The sequence below is a fragment of the Dermatophagoides pteronyssinus genome, unplaced genomic scaffold (assembly GCF_027571235.1).
Source record: "Dermatophagoides pteronyssinus isolate colony J.1.1.1.1 unplaced genomic scaffold, Derpt_VIB-CSIC_2022.12 sq0012, whole genome shotgun sequence".
In the NCBI taxonomy this organism is placed as follows: Eukaryota; Metazoa; Arthropoda; class Arachnida; order Sarcoptiformes; family Pyroglyphidae; genus Dermatophagoides; species Dermatophagoides pteronyssinus.
The window spans coordinates 1,008,633-1,015,933 of record NW_027461536.1 but is presented as its reverse complement, the minus strand read 5'-3'; the positions used below and the strand labels follow the sequence as shown (position 1 = coordinate 1,015,933).

The window sequence follows — 7,301 nt, the reverse complement described above, 5'->3', positions numbered from 1 at the left end:
GGTTGATCTCTCTGGTTGTTGCATCATCATTCGGTAAAAAACCTTACGAAAAGATATTGCTTGAAGATTCAGTTTTCTGCTTATCAAAAAAATCAGTAACGAAGAAGAAAAAACTTTCATAAGAAATCGACAATTGGAAGAATTTTCAAAGCTTAACTGATTTATTTGAGAAAAATCTGTTTTTTCTATTTTTGAATCCATTTTCTTTATTTATTCAGAAGAAAACGAAATTTTTCGGTTACTTAAAGGGTCTCGCGTTTTGGGTCGTTTCATAAATAAACTTTTATTTATTGAACTGAACACACAAAGTGTATTCTGGAACCAGAATATAAATTCCAACCAGAAATGAATGAATGAATGGATGTTTAGTTGGTTGGATGGATGAATGAATGAACGAAACAAAACAGCAAAAAAGAGAAAAAACACTATATTTCAATATTATAAACACATTCATATTCACGAATATAGCCCACACACACACACAATTTTGGTTTGAATTTTTCATTCATTTTTTTCTTTATTATCTTTTCTTAATGACCATAAATCTTGTCAAAAATAGAAAAAGAAAAATAATGGTATTCATTCACATTTATTTCGGGTAAAAAAGATGATTTTGTTGTTCTGTGTTTTTCCTCCATCTTCCCCATCTTCTTTTGGAACATAAAAAACATCGAAGCCAGTCTTTAATCTTCCCCAGAATATCATCAGGCCACAAGAAAGAAAAAAAATGTTGATGATGATCATCATCATCATTTTCAACAAAAAAAATAAAAAAAAGTTTTACTTTATTTTCTTTTATCATTTCGAATTCGAACACTAACAACAAAAAAAAAACACTGACAACTATTTCAACTTATGAAGTTCATTTGGGTGTTTCGAATTCGGTTTGATGACATTATTTTTTTGCTTTCAAAAACTTTTTTCCTTTTTCCTTTTTTTCTACTTATATTTCCAAAAGACAATGACATTCAATTCAATTCAATTCATTCGTAATTGATCTTCGTTGTCGTTGTCGTCATCATTATTGTCGTTGATGATTTAGATTCTTTTCTGCTGCTGCTGTTTTACAATGATACAATGATGGAGAGTGAGCGAGAGAGATGCTTTTAAGTTGCTTTCATCATCAAGTTATTATTGTTTGCTTGTTTGCTTGCTTGCTTACATTTGTTTGTTAGATGGATGGATGGATCAATATTGATTACTATGTACTGTATGTTTTATCCAAATTCAACATTGAATAATGATTATAGATCTATTGATGATGATGATAAACAATGCAATATAAACAACAAAAAAAAACCGGAAATAACTATCAAGAAAACAAGAAGAAGAACAAATCAAAATCATATGAATATAATCATCATCATCATCGATATAGAAATCCATCAAATGATGATAAAAAATCAATATTATAAAAACACAAAAGAAAAGAAGAAAAAAAACAAATCAATACAATTAAAGTGTGTGTTTAGAAAACGACAAACAAACAAACAAACGAAAAACATAATAATCATTATTGGATGAAAATAGACAATGTTTGAATGGCCAAAATATATTGGATTAGTAAATTTTTTCAATTCGAAAATCAATAGTAGGATAATCCATTGGAAAAAAAAATTTTTTTCCAACAACAATATCTATACAATATCATCATCATCATCATTAGCATAACAATCAAGTTTTCTTTTCTTGATTCTATCTATTTCTTAGTTTCACATATGACAAAAACAAAACAAAATTATTATGAAGATGACACAAAGGAAAGGAACACACACACATCGAGAACTCAAAAAAAAGAAAACATATTCTATTTCGACTGTAATGACTTGAACAATCAAAACAGAGAAAACAAAGAATATTCTATGAAGCATAAAGGAAAAACTTTCTGAATGGAAAAATATTCTGACAGATTGTTTTTGTTTTTTTTGTTTTGGTTATACTTGATTAATACTGGCCTAGAAAAAAAAAACAGAAAACAGAACAAAAAATCGGTTCGTAAATGTCATCATCATTTGGCTGAATTCTATATTCATATAAATTTTGAATCATTTTTTTTAAACAAAAATATAACACGCTGCTTTCATCTTTTTTTAGTTTGTTCATTTCATTTCATTCGATTTGACTTTTGATGCAAATTCAGCATCATTTAGATTGGCGAAAAAAATGAAAATCTATATTTTCTCTTCTCCATCGTTATTCGTGTATTTGTTGTTGTTGTTTTTTTTTGCCAAATTTCAACCATTTGAGCACGATCATTCATATACGATCAATTCAACAAACAAACAACAAAAACAACAAACTAGCAAACTAACAAATAATCGATTTTACGATAAACAGAAAGATCTTATAAAGCCGGAACTAGATGAAAAAAATATGGTCATGATGATCATCATCATCATTGTTGGCCCGGGTATAAATATCAACCGAAGGGAGAAAATGAGCACGATTATGATGATGGGTTTTGGAAAAGAATTTTGTGTGTGAGAGAGAGAAAGAAACCAGCGTTTACCAGAATTTTTTCGAATAATTTTTCATTTTTTTCTATTTCAACATTGATGGTGTTTTTGTTCCAAAATAAATACTGACAACCACCAAGTTGATTTTGACTTTTTTTTCACCAATCTATGTGTGTTTATATGTCAGCAAAATCGGCAAAGCAGTCAAATCAAAAATGAAAATTGTCCAACCCATGGGGAAAGAAATGCAGAATTTTCTTCTTCTGTCAAATTTCTTATTTAACCAAGTTATTGAGTACAGAATATTGGTCAACACAAAGCAAAACAAACAAATAGAAAATGAATTCGAGAAAAAAAACATATTTGGTGCAAAATTCAATCACCCTCGCCACCAACAACACAATCATCGATATTGAAAAAAAAGCGAACATATTATATTCAAGAATGAAAATATTTTTCAGTTTAGCTGTTACGCATATTATTAGTTTCTGGAACGATCAATGATGATGATGATGATGATAATAATATTGAAAAAAAACTTGGAGTACGAGTGGGAGCCAAAAAAAATAAATAAATAAAAATTTTCGCTAGCCAATATTGATCGGATATATATGTTTTCGAATGATTGGTTGGTTTGTTGTTGACCATCGATATATCGAATCAAATATATCGATTATTTTTCACTGTATACACACTATATATACGGGAGGAAATCATTTTGGTGGTGTGTAAATAGAAACGGCCGGCATTCGATAATTCATTCATTTTCATTTCTGGATCATCAACATAAGATTCTTCTCATTGGGTCATGGTATGGTGTGTGTGGGTTTCCTTATTTAATTCTGAAATCAAGAAAATTTCTGGGTTCGTTTGTTCGTTTGCTGTGAAAAGATTTGGCCTAAAATTTTTTCGTGGTCGATTTTCAAATCGGATTTTGGATTTTGTCGATTTGATGTATCCAGCTAGCAGCAAGTTGTACATCCAATTGTATAGTCTTATTTCGTCTTGTTCTAAACTGAATTCGATCATCATCATCATAATCAACGAAGGAAAAGTTTTTCAAAAATAAAAACTGGAACAAATTTCGATCCATCTGGATAAAAATCAGATGAAGAAGAAGAAAGTAGAAAATCTGCGGATCATTGAATCCCAAAGATTTGAATTCCATAAACCAAGGCAAAGGAAAGAAGCTGAAGGAAAAATTCGGTCAATAAATTTTTTTTTTTCAGAAAAATGTTTTCGAAAAACTAAACGAAAATTTTTACGATAATATTTTTCTTTGAAAAAAAAGTTTGACACTTTTTTTTTGTTTTCTGCATATTCAAAACAAAAAAAATTCAGAGAGAGAGAGAAAGGGGGAGAAACAAGTGACATGTTTTGACAAAACTTTGAACAATAACAAACAAACAAACAACAGCAGCAAATTGATAAACCCAACCGCCCACCAAGAATCCCCACCCCACACAAAAAAAAATTTAATGAACCGAATAAAGAAATTCTGTGGCCAACGAAAAATTTGAAAATGAAAGAACAATAGAGCCTGGCAGCAGCTTTTCTTTTATTTTGGTTTGATGGAAACTTTTTCTTTTTTTGTCATCATCATAATCGAATGAAAAAAGTGAAAAAAAATCGATTGGAATGAAATGATGAACGACGACGAAAAATTGGAAAAACAGCAAAACAACGAAAAGGATAAATAATAAAATGAAAATGAGAATTTGTTATTCACAGAATAAAGAAGAATACATTTTGTTTTAATCGATATGGAATTGGAAAAACAAAATTTTTCTTTTTGTTTTGACAAATCAAATTGGCCAAAGTCTATAGAAAGGGGCAAAACATGATCAATGAAGGAAGAGAGAAAAAAGTTTGACATATATATGAAGGTCGAAATAGTTTTGATGGATCATTTAGTTCTTTTTTTTGTTTTTTTTTGTTTTTTGTTTTTTGGTTTCACCAATTTATGTTGATCATTTATAAGGAATATAAGTCAAGAATAATAAGTTTTTTTTTGGTGTTTTTTTTTAGAATTGGTAGAAAAAAAATGGTACAATTGAATCGATCACACACCAGAATGCAAAAGAATTTATCGAAGAGAAGAACAGAGAAAAGATGATTTGGGAATTTGAAAAAAAGAATTCTTTCTTGATGAAATTATAATTGGTAATTTTAATTTTTCAATGGGGATTTCTTCGAATTCTGGATTTCTATTTTGACTTTTTTTTTATAAAAACAAATAATGTCGAAATGGAAATAAGTATACGACGACTTGAAGAAAATCATCATAAATTTTTGAAATTCTCGAATTAAGAGGAAATGTCAAACACACACACACACGAAGCAAACGAACAAAAATTTGCACCGAAATCATTATGATAATCATTTGATGATCAAACATTTTTGTCAAACATCATTATCCCAATCTTTGCTTGCAAATTTGATTCATTTTTTTTGTTGTTGGAAAAAAATTGTAACAACAACAGCAACAAAATAATGACAATCAAAGAAAACCTAAAGGCAATATGATTTATGAAATTGGAATTATTTTTTTTTTTTTTTGAAAAAAATATAGGTGTTTGGTGGATATACAGGTGTAGATATAGTTGGTAAACATGTACAGTGTAAATAGAATCGAATGTTGAAGAGAATAAAAATGTTCGAAATAGAAAATGTTCCATTTCAATGATGATTTGGGTCATAAAATTTTGAATTTTGAAATTTTTTGATTTTTCATTTATAATTTTGTGATTTTGAAATTGGATTTATTCTTTGTCCCTGTCTGTATATCTAAATTTGTGTTTGTTTGTTTGTTTACTCATCTAATATTTAGAGTTGAGTCCATTCAACAGAAAAAATCAGAAATCATGAATAAACAAAGTCCATTTTTGTTGTTTTTTTTGTTGTGTTTTTGATGCATCCATGCATACATCCAACCATCCATTCATCCACCCACCCACACAAACTGCCAAATTATTCAAATAAACATTCGTTGGATCTTGAATCAACAACTTTTTTCATTCCCCCATCCATCATGATGATGATAATGATAATGATGATGAGGATTCTGCATATCAACCAAAAAAAAAAAAAACATGTCATTATCATTAAGACAGCCATCCTCATCATCATTATGTATGTAAGAAAATAATGACAATGGAAAAAAAAACTTTTTTTATATAATATTTATTTAACAGGCTAAACACGATGTTTTTTCTTTTTCTTTGGTTGGAGAAAGATTATATTCATATCATCTATTTTTTTATTTATTCATATATTTTCATCCTTATAGTTGATATTCTTCATTGAATTTTCCATAAAAAAAAACTCACACGAATCAGGTGATCATTGTGTTCAAATCCGATTCGCACGATAAAGAACAATAAAGAAATAAAGAAAATAATGAAAATTTTCTTTAATAAAATGACCAAAAATGAAATTAAAAGACGAAAGCAAGGCAAAAAAAAATCTTGCTTTGCAGTTTATATGAGAATTGGTGATACATGTTTGGCATGCCAATCAAAACCAAAAAAGCCAAACCAAAAAAGTAAAGAATCTTTTGCAGTCTTTTTTTTCTTTCGGTTAAAAGTTTCCAATTGGAACAAAAAACTTTTTTTCATTTCATTCATTTTATTTTATTTTTATTTTTATTTCATTTTTCCAACAGAAATCATTTCGGTTAAATTTACTCAAACAAACATTAAGAAAAGCAAACAAAAAAATATAACATTTTTTTTTTCAAACTTGTGATGAACATATTTGGTAAAAACAACATTTCAAATGTGATTCTTGGAATGAGAAAACATACAAAGAAAGAAAGAAAAACTTTGATGATCGTTTTGTTGTTGTCGTTGTTGGTGTCGTTATTATTATTATTATTGTCAGAATTGATTTCTCAATTAGTGAAATATTTTTTTTGTCAATTTCAAATACCGGCTTGAACAACAACAACAACAACAGCAACAACAGTTTAGATATCCCGGAATTGGAAAAAATTCATTCATAATGAAGAGAATCTCATCAATAAAGAAACGAAGAAGAAAAGAAAATGAAAACAGACCAACCCACGAAACACTTTTACACATTTATCGTTGAGCTATTTGATGACAATCGATCGATCGATAAATCTAATCGATTTATTGATCCATCGATTGGCAAACAAACAAAAGAATACTGATTATATAAAACTAACAGATTCAAAATGAAGAAAAATACTGAATGAAATTTTTCATACGACCCAAAATTTCATTTTTACAACAAAATAAAAACATCCGGAAATGGATGTTTGTTTAAATAAATAAAAAATCAAAATTTGTTTGATAATGGCCAACAACGATGATGATGTTTATCAAATCAAATGATTCATAATTCATTATGATGATGATGGTTATTGTGTAAATGATGAATTTCGAACGTTCATTTCCTTCGAATCATCCATCCATTCGCACACACACACAAACAGATTGGGTCAAAATGGTCACAATGAAAAAATTGGGGAAATTTTTTTTCCATGAAAATCATATTAAATCGAACCATATCTTTGGATTCCATTCGAAATTTTTAAAAGAATCATTTTTTTCAAAATTCATCATCACAGAGAATATACAGTGAAATTAGTTTAGCGAAAAATTTTTTCAATTTTCTTATTCAATTTTCTTTTTTTTGATGATAATTTTGCAAAAAATGAGCAAACGAAGTATCACTGTAAATTTGATAATAAAACTGACCATTTATAACAACAACAACAACAAAAAAATATGGAAAATGAAAAACCAGAATCCAAAAATGAATGAATAAAATGTCTAACCGAAAGAAAAAATTCAATGACTATCATCATCATCATCATGA

The 7,301-nt window shown here is 28.2% G+C and overlaps 1 long non-coding RNA gene across 1 annotated transcript; it reads left to right on the top strand.

Moving 5' to 3' along the window:
* The first annotated feature begins 5,717 nt into the window (after positions 1–5,717).
* LOC142645443 (uncharacterized) lies at positions 5,718–6,776 on the top strand. Its single transcript, XR_012846570.1, has 2 exons — positions 5,718–6,000; positions 6,121–6,776. It is a non-coding gene; the product is annotated as an uncharacterized LOC142645443 (long non-coding RNA).
* Positions 6,777–7,301: the final 525 nt, after the last annotated feature.